The following is a 19,838-nucleotide window of genomic DNA, read 5'->3' as shown; positions in this document are numbered from 1 at the left end:
CTGTCAAGTGCAATATTCTTTCCACGAAGTGAGTATTCATGGTAAAATTAACTTACATATTCGGAGTGTTGCAGCTGTGGGCACACAAGTTTGATTTCCTCTGTGCCACTGAATTGCCAATCTCGGGCATGCTGCTGTGCGGAGGTACCAAATGAAGGAACAAGTACTTTCATACTTTGGCAGGGGGATATCAGAGGAGACTTGGCACAATTTTGCTTGTGCCCAACTAGCTGGCTCAGTAGCATTGATGAAGGACTTGGTGCAAGAAGTGTACAGCTTAGAGAGGCCAGTGAAAAAGAGGGTTACATAGGTAAAGGTGTTTCAAAAACAATACTGGAGCAAGAGTTTTTGCTATTTTGATTGAGGGATAAATATTGGCCAGGACACTGGGGATAACTCCCCTGCTCCTCTTTGAAATAATGCCATGGGATCTTTTACATCCACTTGAGAGTTAACATCCTCAGTTAATGTCTCATCCGAAAGACGGCACCTCCGACAGTGCAGCACTCCCTCAGCGTGGCACTGGAGTGTCAGCCTAGATTTATGTGCTCTCGTTCCTGGAGTGGGACTCGAACTCACAACCTTCTGTCTCAGAGGTGAGTGTGCTACCCACTGATCCACTGCTGACAGGTCGAGAAAGATGAGGAAGGATAGTGCACAGCGGTCACAGTCACATAGGATGCCATTTGTGACTGATAAGGGCCGTTTCAGTGCTTACTGATGGACGGAAGCCTGATTTGAGAAGTTGAAACATGGAGCTGCGGGAAAGATGGGCACAAATTTGGGATAACTTGTGAAAAATTATTGATAGGGAGTACTTTGTAGCAACTGTTTACTGGTAATAAATGATTAAAGCACCATGATTGATCTTCATTGGGGATGTTTTTGCACGTCAATGACAGGATATGTAGACAAGGAGACACCGATTAAAATTGACAAAAAGAAATTAAGCAGCATTTTTTTTAGTAAGGGTGATACAATTGTGGAACAGATTGTCAGCTGCAGTGGTACAGCAGAAAGCTACAGCCAGTGTTAAATGATTTGAATTCCTGTTAGTAAAAGGGATACGTGGCTTGTAACTCCTGAATCACAGTGAGACAACTGATGAGGTAGGCTTGGCAGGATAGGCTAGATGGATCAATGATATTTTCCTGCCTGCAACATTACTATGTTGCTACATGATTGCTGGCTTGAAACTCGTCTTGGGTATCACGTTGTTCGCTTTCGATTTTTATCACAGATCTGAAAGTGAGTACTTCCAGTATATATTGGTGCTTTATTGACATCTGTTGATATTGCCATTTTTCAAAATTGATGCACTTTGTCCCAGTTAGAAAGTGATTTACAATTGCAGAAGACCATATTTGATTCTTCAGTAATTAAATTTAGAAGACCATTTCACAAAGTATATTTGCCTAATTCAAACAGAGCACTTGCTCAGGACTGTGATAATGATTTTTACAGCACTAGATTGACAATGCTGGACTCCACGTGTCACATAACACCATCTGTCATCTCTGCTTTATCCAGTTCAACGTAAACTGCCGCAATATAGGCTTTTTGGTCATCATACTGTGGTAAATGCTGGATCAGTTAGAATTGTAATCCCCACTCTCCATTTGGCTTACAATCCTCTTCAATGATAGTCATTCACTTGCATGGTGGAGGTCTGGAATGACATGAAGCTGAACTTTGTGATCTTTTTTAAAATGTGATAATTTATTTGGCTTGTTCATGTTCAGAACATGAAAATGAAATGGAGGGAAACTGTAAAATTACCCTGAAAACTCAGAGTGGTCCTTATCATATTGAATTGCTTAAATGTTGATGGTTTGATCATTATTCATTTGATGGTTCTATATGGAAATGGGGAGGGACAAAATTGTGTCTTGCAAGTAGTTTATAAGGTGGCTGGTGTGCAATGGCCAGCACACATTTAAAAAAATTCACACACAGGCATCATCCACCCTTCATATAGTTCAGAACCTGGAATATTAGTTTCATTGAAACACCTGTCAACTCATCCCTTTTTGGCATTGAAGCAAGTCATCCTCGATACAAGGGACCACTTAAGAAGAAGTTGAACTATTAGAATTTTATAACGCACTCCTGGCTGGCCTCCCACGTTCTACCCTACGTAAACTAGAGGTAATCCAAAACCCGGCTGCCCCGTGGCCTAACTCGCACCAAGTCCCGCTCACCCATCACCCCCTGTGCTCGCTCACCTCCAGATTTCATATCTGGAGGGGTTTTAAAATAGCGTTGTTTCTCGCATTTCAGAGGTCAGGACTGGTTTGCCACCCATGTCGGCCTCCAACCCGACTTAATGTTCCCGATGTTGGGGAAGTCCAGAATCAGGGGACATAGTCTAAGGATAAGGGGTAAGCCATTTAGGACTGAGATGAGGAGAAACTTCTTCACTCAGAGAGTTGCTAACCTGTGGAATTCCCTACCGCAGAGAGTTGTTGATGCCAGTTCATTGGATATATTCAAGAGGGAGTTAGATATGGCCCTTACGGCTAAAGGGATCAAGGGGTATGGAGAGAAAGCAGGAAAGGGGTACTGAGGTGAATGATCAGCCATGATCTTATTGAATGGTGGTGCAGGCTCGCAGGGCCGAATGGCCTACTCCTGCACCTATTTTCTATGTTTCTATTGTGATGAAGTTGGTGTCAAAAGTTACATTGAGTCTTCAGCACCGAAACAGGCCATTTGACCCAACTGGTCTATGCCAGCATTTATGCTCCACATGAGCCTCCTCTCATCCCTCTTCATCTAACCCTATCAGCATACCCCGCTATTCCTTTCTCCTTTATGTGTGTTTATCTAGCTTTTCCTTAAATGCATCTATACTATTTGCCTCAACTACTCTTTATGGTAGTGAGTTCCACATTCATCCCACTCTGGGTAAAGAAGTTTCTCCTGAATTCCCTTTGGACTTATTAGTGATTATCTTGTATTTATGGCCTCTAGTTTTGGTCTCCCCACAGGTGGAAACATTTTCTCCACGTCTAACTTATCAAACCCTTTCAGAATTTTCTTAACTTTCATAAAGACTTCTTTCTATAGGTCACCCCTCAGTCTTTTCTTCTAGAAAAAAGAGCCCCAGCCTTTTCAATCTTTCCTGATGGGTATAACCTCTCAGTTTTAGTATTCTAGTAAATATTCTCCAATGTCTCTATATCCTTGTTATAATACTGTTCATAGTACTCCAAGTGTGGTCTAACCCAAGGTTCTATGCAAGTTTAACATGACTTCTCTGCTTTTTAATTCTATTCCTCTAGAAATGAACCCCGGTGCTTGGTTTGTTTTTTTATGGCCTTATTAACTTGCGTCGCTACTTTTAGTGATTTGTGTATCTGTACCCCAGATCCCTTTGCACCTCTACCCCATTTAAGACACTTATTATCCAAGCAGCAAATGGCCTCCTTTTTGTTCCGAGCAAAATGCACTACCTCACACTTAGCTGTATTGTAATTCATTTGCCATTTCCACGCCCATTCTGCAAGTTTATCAATGTCTTTTGTGTTTTGTCACATTCTTCCTCTGTATTAACTACACCCCCCAATTTGATGTCGCCCGCAAATTAAGAAATGTATTCCGATTTCTGACTCCAAATAGTTAATGTGAACAGTGGTCTCAGCACCGATCCCTGTGGAACAGCACTTCTCGCCATTTGCTAGTCTGAGTAGCTGCCCTTAACCCCGACTCTCTTTTCTGTTTTATAGCCAGCTTGCTCTCCATTCTGCTACCTGTCTACATGGATCATGCTTAGACCTTAGTCATGAGTCGACCCAATCGCAGGCCTTTTATACCAGGAAATGGTGTTTCTTTAAAAATTCAGACCAATTCGTCAGACTCCCATTTCAAATATCATAGAAGTTTAAAGTTCTGATTTTCCAGAAAGGTGTGTCTGTTTTTCTCTCTCCTCCTCTCCGCTCATTTTCTGAAGTTTATAAAATATAAAACAAAGGTCACATAGTCTTTCTGTTTTTGTTAAAGCACTAGTATGAATTTGACCTTAGTAAAACTTTTGAAATTTGCTCTGTAGCTTTTCTTCTTATAATTTTGAAAACTGTTTGACCAGAATGTAAAGCAAACATATTTCTCAATATCACTGACTGAACAGTACTGATGCATCCTGGGAAACTGCAGAGTACAAATTCAGCCCAAAGCATCATAGCTCTGGGCAAAAATATCAACGTCAAACCCAGGCTGTTGGGAGAGGCTTGAAGTAAAAACTTTAATGAAGGCATTAAAAACTGCACATGCCAATTCAGTGAATAAATGTAATCGTGTTGTTTTGAAATATGCGAGTTTTTGAATTCTTTATTTTGGTTAAACACTTAATTTGGACACGAGAACTTTCAGTTACTAAGCAGAAAAATTGGTGGACTTTAATAGATCGTGAAGTCGGGTGGGATGTAAAACGGGCGTCTGTTCTCTCTGGGTGGGTTAGGTTAAGGTTATCCCCAAAATGTGTGACCACTGGAAGTCAAGTGGCGCAGACAGGAAGTGAGAGCAGATATAAAATGTTCAGTATATTTTAAAGACAGGTAAATATACATTTCCAAATTTGGATTTTGTTGGACTAGTGGGGGAATATATTTATGTTTGCCATTACTCACACCAGTTCTGGATGTTGGTCAGACCTTTGTGAGGTGCTTAGCGGAGGTGAGGTACTTCTCCACAAAGAGAACATTGACTGAGTCTCTCTGAACTGCTGCTGTGGACTTCCTATTGGCTTATTTAAGAGCTGTCTCAGTCTAGGGCAGCTATTGGGGATTAAATTAGACCGTGTATCCCCTGTTCTTCAGGCACTATGCAACCCCCTGAGACTCCAAAATGGTGTACAGGAAGTGTGTGCACTCTACTGATCGGAAGTGCCGCCCATCATATTGGGTAAGGACATACAAGAAGTGTCCTTTGCCCACGCTTGAAATAGGCGTAAGTCTATTTGCACATGCAAATAAGGGGCCCTGCATCAGGTCACCGCTCCAACATCTCCCTCCCCGACCCCTGATCTCGCTCCCCTCCGATCCCGTGACCGCTCCCCAACCTCCCTGACCACCTAGTGCAGAGGCCTGAACTTGCAGTACTTAATTGAGTAGGTCTTTCACAGGCACGATGGGCCAAATGGCCTCCTTCTGTGTTGCATGATTCTATGATTCATCGTTGCAGTGTCCATGAACTCTTCCCTCTTTCCTTTGCATTTTCTACAAAATGTTCTTCGTACCTATTCTAGCTTGAAAGCTGCAAGAGCTACATTTTTCTTCCCTTCTCTACGTGCAGGTGGTGAGTGGTATTATGCTCTGTGCCACTAAATAGCAGTGCACGGATTAATGCTCAGGACCCTCTTAGACACATTGCCATGTCAGTTGGGGTTGGTGTATGATGCAAGGGCTCATCATAAGGCGAGAAAGTACCTCAACGGGAGAGTGCTACCTTGAACCAAAAACGTTGCACTTATACTGAAATCGTTGCACTTGTACTGATACAAAAATTGGCTGTGTGGTTGATAATGAAGAAGAAAGCTGTAGACTGCAGGAAGGTATCAATGAACTGGTCAGGTGGGCAGAACAGTGGTAAATGGAATTCAATCCAGAGAAGTGTGAGGTAATGCATTTGGGGAGGGCTAACAAGGTAAGGGAATACACATTAAATGGTAGGACACTGAGAAGTGTACAGGAACAAAGGGACCTTGGAGTGCATGTCCACAGATCCCTGAAGGTAGCAGGCCAGGTAGTTAAGGTGGTTAAGAAGGCATACGGAATACTTCCCTTTATTAACCGAGGCATAGAATACAAGTGCAGGGAGGTTATGCTTGAACTATATAATACACTAGTTAGGCCACAGTTTATAATACTGCGTGCAGTTCTGGTCACCGCATTACAGGAAAGATGTGGTATTACTAGAGGATACAGAGGAGATTTACGATGATGTTGCCTGGACTGGAGAATTTTAACTATGAGGAAAGATTGGATAGACTGGGTTTGCTTTCTTTAGAACAGAGGAGGCTGAGGGGGGACCTTATTGAGGTGCATAAAATTATGAGGGGCCTAGATAGAGTGGATTGGAAGGGCCTATTTCCCTTAGCAGACGGGCCAACAACCAGGGGCATAGATTTAAAGTAATTGGTAGGAGGTTTAGAGGGGATTTGAGGGGAAATTTCTTCACCCAGAGGGTGGTGGGGGTCTGGAACTCACTGCCTAAAAGTGTGGTAGAGGCAGAAACCCTCACCACATTTAAAAAGTACTTGGATGTGCACTTGAAGTGCCGTAACCTACAGGGCTATGGACCAAGAGCTGGAAAGTGTGATTAGGCTGGATAGCTCTTTGTTGGCCAATGCAGACATGATGGGCCGAAATGGCCTCCTTCCATGCTGTAAATTTCTATGATTCTATTTCTATAATTATACAAAAATGTTAGAACGAGTGGAGAAATGGCTTTCCATTAGAAGATCTGTCTCTTTCTCTCACTGCTTGTTCTTACTTTGTTTACCTTAATTCTTCCAACTGCTCAACCTCTGACTCCTCCTGTCATTGGACAACTCCACAGGGGACAAATTGCCACTGCTCTCACCATTGCTACAATCTCTTTATTTTATTTGAGCTCTGAGAATGTCTGTAAATCAGCTTTGTAATGACCGCAGACCTCATCAGATCATTGTTTGTATTTGGTAACCTTTGGACTATCTGTTCATTGCATTACAATTGCTTGGACTGCAGGCTACTGTTGGACTGCAAACTAATCCTGTTCCTGCTAATGGTGGCTGGCTGGCACATCTCTGTGGACTGTGTAATTTAGATGCTTTTCATTATCAAGTGTTTTGGGTTCAAGCATTCAATACAAGATGCCTATGATACATATTACACAACTGTGTCTAGGTGGGAGGCCATTTTATATGTCTGCTTTGTTGAGACTGTGAAAGTTCACTCCCTGATCAATCTTATAACAGCGGGCCTTGGGTTTGATCCATTTGTGGGAACAGAGTGTTGCTCACCCATAGCATGATCATGCCTCATGCCACTTCATTCCACAACATTCTCACCAGTATGTAGTTCTTCTTTCCAATCATATCGTACACATCGGCTTTTTCAGAGAATCTTTGTAGGTGAACATCTGCTGCCTGCATCCTAACTCGCACCAAGTCCCGTTCACCATCACCCCTGTGCTCGCTGACCTACATTGGCTCTCGGTCAGGCAATGCCTCGATTTAAAATTCTCATTCTTGTTTACAAATCCCTCCATGGCCTCGCCCCTCCCTATCTTTGTATTAGTGGCCGTACCTTCTGTTACCTCGGCCCCAAGCTCTGGAACACCCTGCCTAAACCTCTCCGCCTCTCTTTCCTCCTTCAAGACACTCCTTAAAACCTATCTCTTTGACCAAGCTTTTGGCCACCTGCGCTAATTTCTACTTATGCAGCTCGGTGTCAAATTTTTAGCACATAATACTCCTGTGAAGCACTTGAGACGTTTCACTACGTTAAATGTGCTATATAAATACAAGTTGTCATTGTAAACTCCTCATGCCTTACAACCCTCCGAGATCTCTCTGCTCTTCCAGCTCTGGCCTCCAGCACGTCCCCGATTTTCATCGCTCTAACATTGGCGGCTGTGCCTTCAGCTACCGAGGCCCTAAGCTTTGGAATTCCTTCCCTAAACTTCTCTACCTCTATTTCCTCCTTTAAGACGCTCCTTAAAACCTACCTCTTTGACCAAGGTGTAAGTGGCCTGTCCTAATGTCTCCTTGTGTAACTCCATGTCAAATTTTGTTTCACAAAGCTCCTGTGACGTGCCTTAGAACGTTATACTACATTAGAGGCGTTCTACAAATACAAGTTGTTGTGAGATAAACATGATCAATTAGTGTTGACTTGATATTTTGATGGCTTGGGATGTGTGTACACTGGGTTTGTGCTTTCATCGAACATGTGTTTGAAGGTAGAAAAGTTTGAAGAAACGTGTCTTGTAGTAAGAGAAACATGTTGACTGACATTTCTTGCTGTGGTGTTGGAAAAATATTCAATAGGTTCCTACGTTCGATATGATTTTTTTCCCTATAATAGGAAGACGTGTCGCAGAAAATAGAAACAAATAGGGGTCTGCACTTTTTTGTGTTTGCACTCTTAATCACTTTCATGTTACTTTTATTCATTCCTGAGATGTGGGTGATTGCCCATCCCTAATCGCCCTTGATATGGTGGTGGTGAGCTGTCCGTGCGGTGAAGGCACTTCCACATCACTGTTAAGGAGGGAGTTCCAGGATTTTGACCCAGTGACGATGAAGGAACGGCGATATATTTCCAAGTCAGTATGGTGTGTGACTTGGAGGTGATGGTGTTCCCATGCGCCTGCTGCCCATGTCCTTCTAGGTGGCCCCTAGGATGTTGATGGTGGGGGATTCAGCAACGATCATGCCATTGAATGTCAAGGAGCAGTGGTTAGCATCTCGCTTGTTAGAGATAGTCATTGCCTGGCATTTGTGTGGCGCGAATGTTACTTGCTACTTATCAGCTCAAGCCTGAATGTCATCTAGGTCTTGCTGCATGTGGGCATGGACTGCTTCATTATCTGAGAAGTTGCAAATGGAACTGAACACTATGCAGTCATCAGCGAACATCCCCACCTCTGACCTTATGATGGAGAGAAGGTTATTGATCAAGCAGCTGAAGATGGTTGGGCCCAGGACACTGATACCTGAGGAACTCCTGCAGCAATGTCGTGGGGCTGGGATGATTGATCTCCAATAACCACAGCCATCTTCCTTTGTGCTAGGCATGACTCCAACCAATAGAATGTTTCCCCACCTGATGCCCATTGACCAATTTTATTAGGGCTCCTAGATGCCAGACCTGGTCGAATGATGTCAAAGGCATTCACTCCTACCTCACTATTGGAATTCAGCTCTTTTGTCCATGTTTGGACCAAGGCTGTAATGAGGTCTGGAGCCGAGTGGTCCCGGCGGAACCCAAACTGAGCATCGGTGAGCAGGTTATTGGTGTGTAAGTGCCGCTTGATAGCACTGTTGACGACATTTTATCATAATTCCTCTGATATAATATAACTGCACAACCTGGAGTTGGGGATGATTGCTACATGCTTTTCATTAAATTAGAACATTAGTGAGGAAGAATGAGGGGAAAAGCCATTTGAACCATGTAACTGATTCTAGTTTTAAACTGTTTCACACACATCTTCATGAGCTGAATAAACATAGCAAGAGGAGTAAGCCTGTTCCGCCATTCAGTTAGGTCATGGCTGATCTGTATTGGGACAGTGCCTTGGGACGCTTCACTACGTTAAAGGCGCGATACAAATACAAGTTGTTGTTGTTGTATCTTAACTCAATCTATCTGCCTTGGTTCCATAACCCATAATACCCTTGCCTAACAAATATCCATCAGTCTCAGTTTTGACATTTTCAATTGACCCCATGCTTCTTGGGGCAGAGAGTTCCAGATGTCCACTACCCTTTGTGTGAAGAAGTGCTTTCTGACATCATCCCTGAACAGCCTAGCTCTAATTTTAAGGTTATGCCCCTCAGTTCTGGACTCTCCGAAAAGCGGAAATAGTTTTTCTCTATCTACCCTATCAAATCCTTTAATCATCTTAAACATTTAAATTCCCAAAATATTTCCACGATCTGCAAGGCACAAGTCAGGAGTGTGATGGAATGCTCACCACTTGCCCAGATGAGTGCAGCTCCAACAACACGCAAGAAGCTCGATACCATTCAGGACAAAGCAGCCCGCTTGATCGGCACCCCATCCACCACCTTAAACATTCACTGCCTACACCATCATCGGTGCACCGTGGCTGAAATGTGTACTTTCTACAAGATGCACTGCAGCAAGGCTTCTTTGACAGCTCCTCCAAAACTCGTGACCTCTAATACCTAGAAGAACAAGGGCAGCAGGCGCATGGGATCATCATCACCTCCAAGATCTCTTCCAAGTCACACACCATCCTGACTTGGAAATATATCCTTCATTGCCACTGGTTCAAAAATCCTGGAACTCCCTCCGTAACAGCACTGTGGGAGCACCTTCACCACATGGACTGTAGCAGTTCAAGACGACAGCTCACCACCACCTTCTCAAAGGCAATTATGGATGAGCAATAAATGCTGGCCTTGTCAGTGACACCCACATCCTGTGAATTAATTATAAAAAAAATAGATAACTCTTTAAATCTTCTGTACTCAAGGGAATACACCCCTAGTCTATGCAACCAGTCCTCATAATTTAGCATTGGTATCATTCTGGTGAATTTGCATTTTCATGCCCCCGCCCCCCCCCCCCCCCCCACCCATTTTAACTATAATCCTGTATCTGTTCTGCCCAGTTCCAGTTTTTGACAGCATATTCCTGTTGGGAGCTGTGCTGTATTACGCAAACAGCCTGCAGCTTAGTCTAAGATGACTCAGAATGTTTGAAATTGTGAACAGTCTCGTTTACACTGCCGAACATATCTTAGTTGAGAACTGTGCTTCAAATCCTATCCAAGGGGTTATGTAAGACTAAACACAATTTAATCTGCTTTTCCAGTAAGTGATAAAAGAGTGGCTCATATTTATGACATAAATAAGCTTGTCATAAACATGAAATCACGTGAATGAAAAAATGAGCCTAGGTTTGCTATGGTGTGACTCAGTCCTTTTTGAAAGCTGGTACAGTATTATGTTGCTTGAAATTAATGCCTGGGGAGGGGTGGGGAGGCGGGGAAATTCATACTCTTGCAACAAGTTTAATAATCTTGTGCATTACATCGCTCTACATTAAATCCCAACTGAATGGACAAGCAGCATGATTATCAGCAGGAAGAGAAAACAAATGATCCACTATTTGGTGTGTAGTGACTTGGTATTCAGCAACGGGTGGAGTTGCTCACACTTGAGGCAGAGGTTGTGTAAGTTACACCCTTATTTCTAATAATGGGTGCTCAGTTTAGTGGAGAAAGTAAGATGGTTGTTCAAAAGGGATTTTTAAAAAAATTTGGTTTCTATAGGAGGAAAATTGCGGTTGGAGGCTTCCTTTGGACGAACGCTTCTGACCCGAAAAAAATCTACGAAAATACCTGGTGGTCCCGGAGGAATGTAGGATTCTGGTCAGAGGCCTCCATTTGCTGTGCAGTCTACGGGAACATGTCCTCCAGATACGGATACGTATTCTGGAATCATGTGGGCCTGGACCACCAATCACTATCTAGTATTCTCATTGATGGGAGCTCTGTTTTTACGAGCATTATTTTTTTTTTTAAAGTGTTTTAATAGAGTTAAAAATGAACTTGCGTTAATGGACAGAGTTTTTCATATAAAAATGAGTGAAGTGTTTTTAATATAAAAATGAGTGATTAAATTCAATTTTTGTGTTTTAAAACGCATGCGTTAGTAAAAGTAAGCTATACACCTGTTTTTACCAGGCGTAAGAGTTTGAAGGACATTCTTTGGGCAAATAGCCCAAATCTCTGCCCCGCGGGAATGCGTGCAATCTGTTGACAGATCGGAAAAGCTGGTTCTCAGCACATGTGCATCGCACACTGAGAACCGGCATTTGTAGGCCTCTTCGGGTTCGTGCGCACATCGTACAAGCCCGGCAAGACCGCAATTTTCGGCCATATCTCCAGCTCCCACCCCCGCCCCACTCCATTGGTAGCTGTTATTTGTTGCCCATTCCTGACGTGTAGTTTTTTTAACTCCTTGATTGACGGTTTCCATTCCTGCTTGCTATTTGCTGATTAGTTATTTCCCTTGCTATTCAATTGTGACGTGTTGCTCTTTTACAGATCTGCAAAGGTGTGATATTAGAAGTATGATATGGTTACCAGAAATCCTGGTCTAATCATTCCAGGAAGGTTCTCCCAGTTTGCCGCTGAAACTTTGAAGGATATTGGTGAAAGAGGCTGGAAATGGTCATTTACGCTGTTTCCCTTGGGGTTGCAGTGGTCTCCTGCTGAAGTTAGAGGGGGCACTGGTGATGGCCCTGTGAAATTTACAGTACAGGTTTAACCTCTCCAGTCCGGTACTCTCGGAACCTGACCATCCTCCCTGTCGGATCAGAGAATTTTTTGGACCACGGGAGGTCACGCTGACCCCCGACTTACAAATCCCACTCAGCAAAGTTTCCAGACAGGTTTCTGCTCCATTCACTGGAATCCACCGTAGAGTCCAGTTGACTCGAGGTGCCGTGCAGCTATTGCCCAAAGTTCTTGGTTAAAAAAAGCAAAACCAAACAACACAGAAGCATTACAGTTAAAAAGGAATAAAGTGTACTGCTGACCTGGCTGGCTGCTGCTCCTCTCCCCGCCGCCTCTGGTGTCTTCCCCGCCGCCCTCCCCCGGCCGCTTCCATCCTTCCCCCCCCCCCCCCCCCCCCCTCCGGTTGAAGCCGAAGCTGGGTCCAAAATTCTGTGCAGAAGCCTACTGCGCAGCATTTCGGGCCCAGCTTCGGCGCCTCGGTCTGCCACCACACTCCCCGCTCCCTCTCCACGCTGGACCAACCAGGGAAGGTGGGGAAGGGGCAGTGTTGGGGCGGCTGGCCCCAGGATGCAGTGCGCCGACCTCGGAGGGAGAACCAGAGGCGGCGGGGAGAGGCTACAGGACACGGAGCGGGTCGTGACCCTCCACCGGGAATGATGCCGGACTGGAGAGATATAATCTGTAATAGAGAAAGACCTGCATTTATATAGCACCTTTCATGGCCATCAGACACCTCAAAGAGCTTTACAGCCAATGAATTACTTTTTAAGTGTAGTCGCTGTTGTAAAGTAGGAAATGTGGCAGTCAACTTGTGCACAGTAAGCTCCTGCAAACAGCAATGTGATAATGACCAGATAATCTGTTTTGTTATGTTGATTGAGGGATAAATATTGGCCTGGACACCAGGGATAACCTCCCCTGCTCTTCTTCGAAATAATGCTGTAGGATCTTTTATGTCAAACTGAGAGAGAAGATGGGGACTCGGTTTAACGTCTCCTCTGAAAGATGGTGAACTATTCATCATCCTAATATCAGTTGGTTGCAAGTTTTTATTGCATTGGTTATGGAAGCTCGACTGAAAATTCTGATTTATTTTTGAACTTCATGTCCCAGGACATTGTCACACAAAGTTAACAAAAATCATTTTTCTATTTTCATTTGCAGCTCCGTGGAAGGGATTAAAAGTGTGCATGTCTCTAACTGTACCTCCTGACAAAGCAGCTGGGAATTAGAACACAGAGAATGTCAAACTCCCCGCTGCTTTAAAAACATTCACCAACTCTACATGTTAGGGGTGGAAAAGGCAAAATTTATTAATATGGTACAGAGCAATTGTACTTTCTCCTCAGTTCCATCCATTTTCAGGTTGCTGCTTCAGTATGAGGATTTCCTGATGTGCTACATCTGCTTTCAGGGTCAATGAGCTTCCATTGCTTTCTGTTTACTGGTGGGGGGGGGGGGAATAAACCATTTGTACAGCTTGACTATCGATGATGTGATTTTTCTTCTAATTGGAATGTTGAAGGGAAACTTACTTGTCTATTAACTGTTCCAGTGGAGCCTTGGGCTAAACTTCTGTATTGCAAACATAACTACTTTTAAAGAACTCATAATGTTTATAAAGCATAAAAAATTCCTCCCGTCTCTAGATGAAACAATTTTGAATCGACTTTTTGTATGAGCCAAGTACAGTGACATATTGTCCAAAGCTGCACCGCATGTTCCCTCGGAAACGAGGCTATGACTAGTGGCGAGTAGGAACAGTAGTGGCAGTTTGTTCTGGCCACTTGATTTGAAAACAATGGCCATGGCTGAAATGCTGTCCAGTTTAATATTTTTAAATTGCTGGATTGCTCGTGGAAGAATAGCAGTATTGGTGATTTGCGTGCTAATTTTTTATTTAAATTAATTTTGCATTCGTCATTGCCAGTTCTGCTAATAATGGCTGGAATATGTTAGTGAATTAGCTGCAAATGATGAGTTTTATTTTGGGTAAAAATCAAGTATACAGAGAAAGAAAGAAAGAACACGTTTCCGGTATTTGTGCTGTTCCAAGGTGGCAATGAAGTACTCATGAAGTGTAATCATCATTGTTACGTCAACAACTATGATAGCAAAGCCCAATGAACAGCGATGTGATAAGGATCAGTTAGTCTGTTTGCTGGAGAGGTTGAGGAATAAATGTTGGCCATGGCAGAGTAAGAACTCCTCTGCTCTTATCGGAATGGTACTATTGGATCTTTTACATCCACCTGGACAGGCTAATGGGGCCTCGGATTTGTGTGTCATCCAAAAGATGGCACCTCAGACAATGCAGCACTCCTTTAGTACTGCACTGCAGTGCCATCCCAGAGTACAGATTCAAGAACCCATGACCTGCCTCTGATTAGAGTGCTGCCACTGAGCCAAGCTGACATTTATTTTCATGAATTAATTACATATTTTAAAAGTGCAACTGTGATCTTACCACAGCATTTTCTTTTGGTTAAAACAGCTCCACCAAAAGTATCAATATAAATGTACCCAGGCATAACATTTCTTGCTGCCCAACTGCCTTTATCTAATGGTCCAGGACTTCACGTCTCAGCTGTGCAGCATTTTTAGAAATATTTAGGGGCCGAAATTGCCCTTTCCGATAAGGCCTCTGACCACCTGAAATGGCCACCGAGTCTCCGCGGAGGGGCTGCCATTTTGGAAATTGCTCTTCCTCAGTTTTGGAGCAGTGTCCGGGACTGCTCCACCCGTTTTCCCGCCGCGACATGCACGTGCCAGCCCCTTAACTACTGGCAGGACCCCTTCGCAAAATTGCCCCTCTGGAATTTGCCCCTTTCCTGGAATTGCCCCACGGGAGTAGCCCCGCCACCGGTCGGTGCCCCCGTACACTTCCTGTGGCATGGCGGCCCGGCACCCCCTCTTGGATGCCAGGCCGCTGGCCGAGCCGAAACCCTCCCTGGTGGCCCAGTGTTTGCCACTAAAGTGGCTGCAGAGTGCAGTGGCCCTCCTCTTTAACTGATGGGGAGGGACGTTGTGACGTGCCAACGCAATGACTGACAGCGTCGGCTACTCCGTCCCGCCCCCACTTCTGCCTCCATGATGATGCCACTCTCGCCTCACTCCCAAAAAATCCCTGAAGTGCTGAATTTCGACGGTTAGGCCACCCCAAATGGTAGGTGCGCCTCGTTTCGGGCGGATGGCAATTTCGGCCCCTTAATGTGTAATCATAATTGTGTATTTATGTGTCCATCATTTCTGCCTTCATCAACACAAGTTAGTGGCATAGTGGCTGAACCCCAGTCTTGATATCATTATCTGTTCTGTATCTATTTTTGAAATATCTGTCTTTAAAACTGTTTTATTGGCATTCAGTGCTAATTTTGCACTTTGTGAATGGTGGTGGGAGGGACTTTACCCTGGCTAATTGGTAGTGGAATTCAACAGGTTTAGTTATGCGGTGGATTTTGTCTTGTCTTACAGACTACCATCCTTACACAGATTATCTGAAAATGGCATTCTTGGTGAGATACAAAACCAAATCTTATTCAATAAAAATTAATTTTTCACATTGCTGAATTAAACTTAGTGATCTAAAACTGTTATCTATCGCCCTTGGTGCTTACATTAATCCCAGTGTCTCATTAATATTAACTGTGTTCTCTAATGCCATTGGCAACTGCCACCGTAGATAGAATCCTAGAATCTTTAAAGCACAGAAGGAGGCCATTCGGCCTATCATATCATTTTCTATCAAAACTCTTCAGAATTTTAAACACCTATTAAATCTTCCTGTTACCTTCTCTGCTCTAATGAGAACAATCCAAACTTCTCTGGTCTCTCCACATATCTGAAGATCCTCACCCCGGTGCCATTCTAGTAAATCTCCTCTGCACCTTTTCCAAGGCTTTCCTATAGTGTGCTATCTGGAATTGGACACAAGGACACATTGGACCTGAGGCCTAACCAGTGATTTATAAAGGTATAGCATGACTTTTTGCTTTTGTGCTCTATGCCTCTATCTATAAAGCCCAGATCCCATCAACTTTTTTTTAACATCTTTACCAACTTGTCCTGCAACCTTCAAAGATTTGAGTACATAACTCCCCAGGTCGCTCTGTTCCTGCACCCCTTTTGAAGTTGTACCATTTAGTTTATATTGCCTCTCCTCATTCTTCCTTCCAAAGTGCATCATGTCACACTTCTCCGTGTTAAATTGTATCTGCCATCTGTCTGCCCATCTAGTCTGTCTATGACCTCCTGAAGCCTGATACTATCCACATCACTGTTTACTACATTTCTGAGTTGTATATGATTTTTTGATACTGCAATAACATTTCCACAATCTGTAAAGGTGGGTTATTTACGCTCCAATGATAGTCACCTTGTTGAGGTTTGCAGTGTATAATTTGTTGACCAGCGTGAAAATGTAATGGTTCCTCAGGTGTGCCATCAGGAACACAAACGGGAACTGTTATACAAATGTTAGTCTGTTTATACCATTACTTAATGGTTGAACATGTTGTTAAATCATTAATAGTGCTAATAAAGCAGATGTTGTGCTCCTCCTTAAAAACTCCTACTCCCAAATCATGCTGATCTCCAAAAGTGTTGAGAATTGAGTACTTTTTTTTAACATCCTGTGTGTGATTATTATTAATTGAGTCTTGCATTCCTACCTTCTCTTTTGCTTGGTAACACAGAATCTATATTGCTGTTTGCTGATTTCACCTTACGTAGATAATGTGTTGAAGTGGCTTACATCGCTTTATTTCCAGGAAATCTGTCCAGATGGCTGTAAAGTCTTTGTTCAATTAAGCAGATAAAAGTTGTTCAGAATTGTATAGGAAAGTAAATATTTCGAGCCTGAAGACTGTGGCAACAGGTGAAAACATTCAAGATAAAGGCCTTCATAGTCTGATAAGTGCAAGTTTAAATTGACTGCTATTGAAAGGCATTTAAATGTAATTAGCTTGTCAGAGTAAAGCTTACAACAGTTTTAACCTCTTTGGCAATTTAACATTTATCAAGAGTCATTGTTCAGATGCTGCTGAAGTTTGAAAATATTAAATTGCAGTGAATACTTGAGAAGTGTGTCTTGGGGAAAGGGCGAGACCAAGCATTGTAGTACAGAGTACAACAGTAATCTAGTTATTAGCAGTCCGTGCGAATTCAGGGTGCTTTTTTCATTGTCATTGTCTTTGAGTACTTTCATTTATTTTAAAAATATTGGAATGGGGGGAAACAAATGGCCAAGAATCACCCAGTTGGGTAATGAGTCTAATGTAAAAGCAAAATACTGCGGGTGTTGGAAATCTGAAATAAGAACAGAAAATGCTGGAAATACTCAGCAGGTCAGGTACCATCTGTGGAGAGAGAAACAGAGTTAACGTTTCAGGTCGAACTAAAAAAAGTTTTGAGATGTAAGAGGTTTTAAGGGGCAGGGAAAGCAGGGGATGGGAAGGAAACAACAAAAGGGGAGGTGGAAGGCAAGAGACATTAAATGACAAAAGGAGATGGCAATGGGACAAGCAAAGGAACAATAGATGGGTCTGGAGGAGGTGTAAATGGCAATAGAATCGTCAGCAACAGCTGCCATCCGAAAAAATGGGGGGGGCAGAGGTTATGGTCTGAAATTGTTGAACTCGATGTTGAGTCCGGAAGTCTGCAAAGTGCCTGATCGAAAGATGAGGTACTGTTCCTCGAGCTTGCGTTGAGCTTCATTGGAACAGTGTAAGAGGCCGAGGACGGAGAGGTCACAGTGGAGCAAACAATTAAAGTGACAGGTGACCGGAAGCTTGGGGTCACGCTTGTGGACTGAACAGAGGTTTTCTGCAAATTGGTCACCCAATCTGCGTTCGGTCTCCCCAATGTAGAGGAGACTGCATCGTGAGCAGCGAATACAGTATAATAAATTGAAAGAAGTACAAGTAAATCGCTGTTTCACCTGGAAGGTGTGTATGGGGCCCTGGGCTGTGGGAAGGGAGGAGGTAAAAGGGCAGATGCTGCATCTCCTGCGCTTGCATGGGATGGGGAGGTGGTGTTGGGGAATGGACCAGGGTGTCGTGGAGGGAATGATCTCTTCAGAATGCTGAAAGGGGAGGGGACGATGTGTTTGGTGGTGGGATCACGCTGGAGGTGGTGGAAATGGCGGAGGATGATCAGTTGAATGTGGAGGTTGGTGGAGTGGTAGGTGAGGATAAGGGGAACCCTATCATGTTTCTAGGAGGGAGGGGAAGGGATGAGGGCAGAAGTGTGGGAAATGGAACGAACACGATCGAGGGAACTGTCAACCACAGTAGAGGGGAATCCTCAGTTGAGGAAAAGGGAAGATATCTTGGAAGTACTGGTATGGAAGGTGGCATCGTCAGAGCAGCTGTGACGGAGATTAAGAAATGGGGAGAATGGAATACAAACTTTACAGGAAGCGAGGTAGGAGGAAGTATAGTCATGGTAGCTGTGGGAGTCAGTGGGCTTACAGTGAGTGTTGATAATCTATCCCCAGAAATTGAGACAGAGTCGAGGAAGGGAATGGAAGAGTCGGAAATGGACCATGTGAAGTTGAGGGAAGGGCGGAAATCGGAAGCAATGTTCATGAAATGTTCCAGTTCGGGGCGAGAGCAGGAAACGGCATCGATACAGTTATCAATGTACCGAAAAAAGAGATGAGGGAGGGGATTGATGTGGGAAGGCAGTGGGCTAGGATGGATGTGTCGGATGACCAATGGTGGGAGAGTGGAGGCGGAGCGGTTGAAGGCACGAGGTTATGTTTAACTTTTCATCTGAAAGACGGCACCTCCGGTCTTGCAGCACTCCATCAGTACTGCATTTAGACTGTCAGCTTGGATTTTGTGCTCAAGATTTTGGAGTGGGACGTGAACCCATCAGAACCTATCACCTGACTCCGAGACGAGAGAGCGATCACTGAGCCATGGCTGACACCTAGTAGTTACAGTAAACTCAATGCTACATATGTCCAGCAAATGCGGAGCAGCAATCGACCAAGCCAATAGGATATTGAACTAAACAGCCAAAACAATAGGATATAACTGGAGTGATTTTACACGTATGTAACAAAATTGTTGCTCAGGACAGTTGTAAATTGTGTGAAGAAGATATCGTTTAACTACAAGGTGCAGACTGTAGCACTTCCCAATATCAATCAATTCTGAAAATCTCATGACTACAGCATGTGAGACAGCTTATAGGAGAATTGAAACTGCCATGACTCTCTGACCACATTTGTTTGCCATCTGTGGTGCATTGAGGAACTCTGACCCAAATTGAACAGTCGACAGGCAAGATCAATTGTGGAGGTAAAATGGCAGCGTAGCATGACTGCTTATCTGCTTGTGATGCAGCTGCACACTTGGCAGCTCACTCTTGTTACAACAGGAGGCTTGCTTGTGGCTGGGTTCTAGAGTGCCGCAGACAGTGATGACATTTACTCTGGAGCCCTGATGATTAACCTGAATTCGGCGATAGTTGCTGTTTAAGCCTTTCATCTTCTGGAGTTGAGCAACAAGGTCGTATAAAGTGTTAAATTGGTCATTTAAAAAAACTATATATCATCGATACCTTCATTACCATTGAAGGTGTTTTGTGAAGATGACTAAAAATTATTTATAATGTGTTACGGTATATATGGTGTCAAATTTTGTTGTGGTTTTTCTTACATTGTGGAAGATTTAGAAGTGTTTGTGCTAATGAATCTGAATAAGTGCCAACTTTCATAAGTAACTTGTGACATTCGAGTGTCTGGGTTTCCTTTACAAGTCCTTGACCTTTTTTAATAGAAGCTTTAGTTTTGAGTAGGGGAATGTATGCTGCCATTATCAAAGCACAATAGCATACTTAACAGATTGAAT

The 19,838-nt window shown here is 43.5% G+C and overlaps 1 protein-coding gene across 3 annotated transcripts in view; it reads left to right on the top strand.

Moving 5' to 3' along the window:
* LOC139249857 (suppressor of cytokine signaling 6) overlaps positions 1–19,838 on the top strand; it is a 69,340-nt gene that overhangs the window by 14,708 nt on the left and 34,794 nt on the right. Inside the window, exon 1 of one of the 3 annotated variants that reach the window (XM_070872586.1) lies at positions 10,794–10,911. The exons of the other annotated variants lie outside the window; for them this stretch is intronic. The gene's annotated coding sequence lies outside the window, so the exon portion shown is untranslated. Of the gene's footprint in view, positions 1–10,793; positions 10,912–19,838 lie in introns of those variants that run through there. 3 annotated transcript variants of the gene reach the window in all.

The sequence above is a fragment of the Pristiophorus japonicus genome, chromosome 1 (genome assembly GCF_044704955.1).
Source record: "Pristiophorus japonicus isolate sPriJap1 chromosome 1, sPriJap1.hap1, whole genome shotgun sequence".
Classification (NCBI taxonomy): domain Eukaryota; kingdom Metazoa; phylum Chordata; class Chondrichthyes; family Pristiophoridae; genus Pristiophorus; species Pristiophorus japonicus.
The sequence above is the reverse complement of the archived record's forward strand: the minus strand, read 5'-3'. Positions and strand labels throughout refer to the sequence as shown.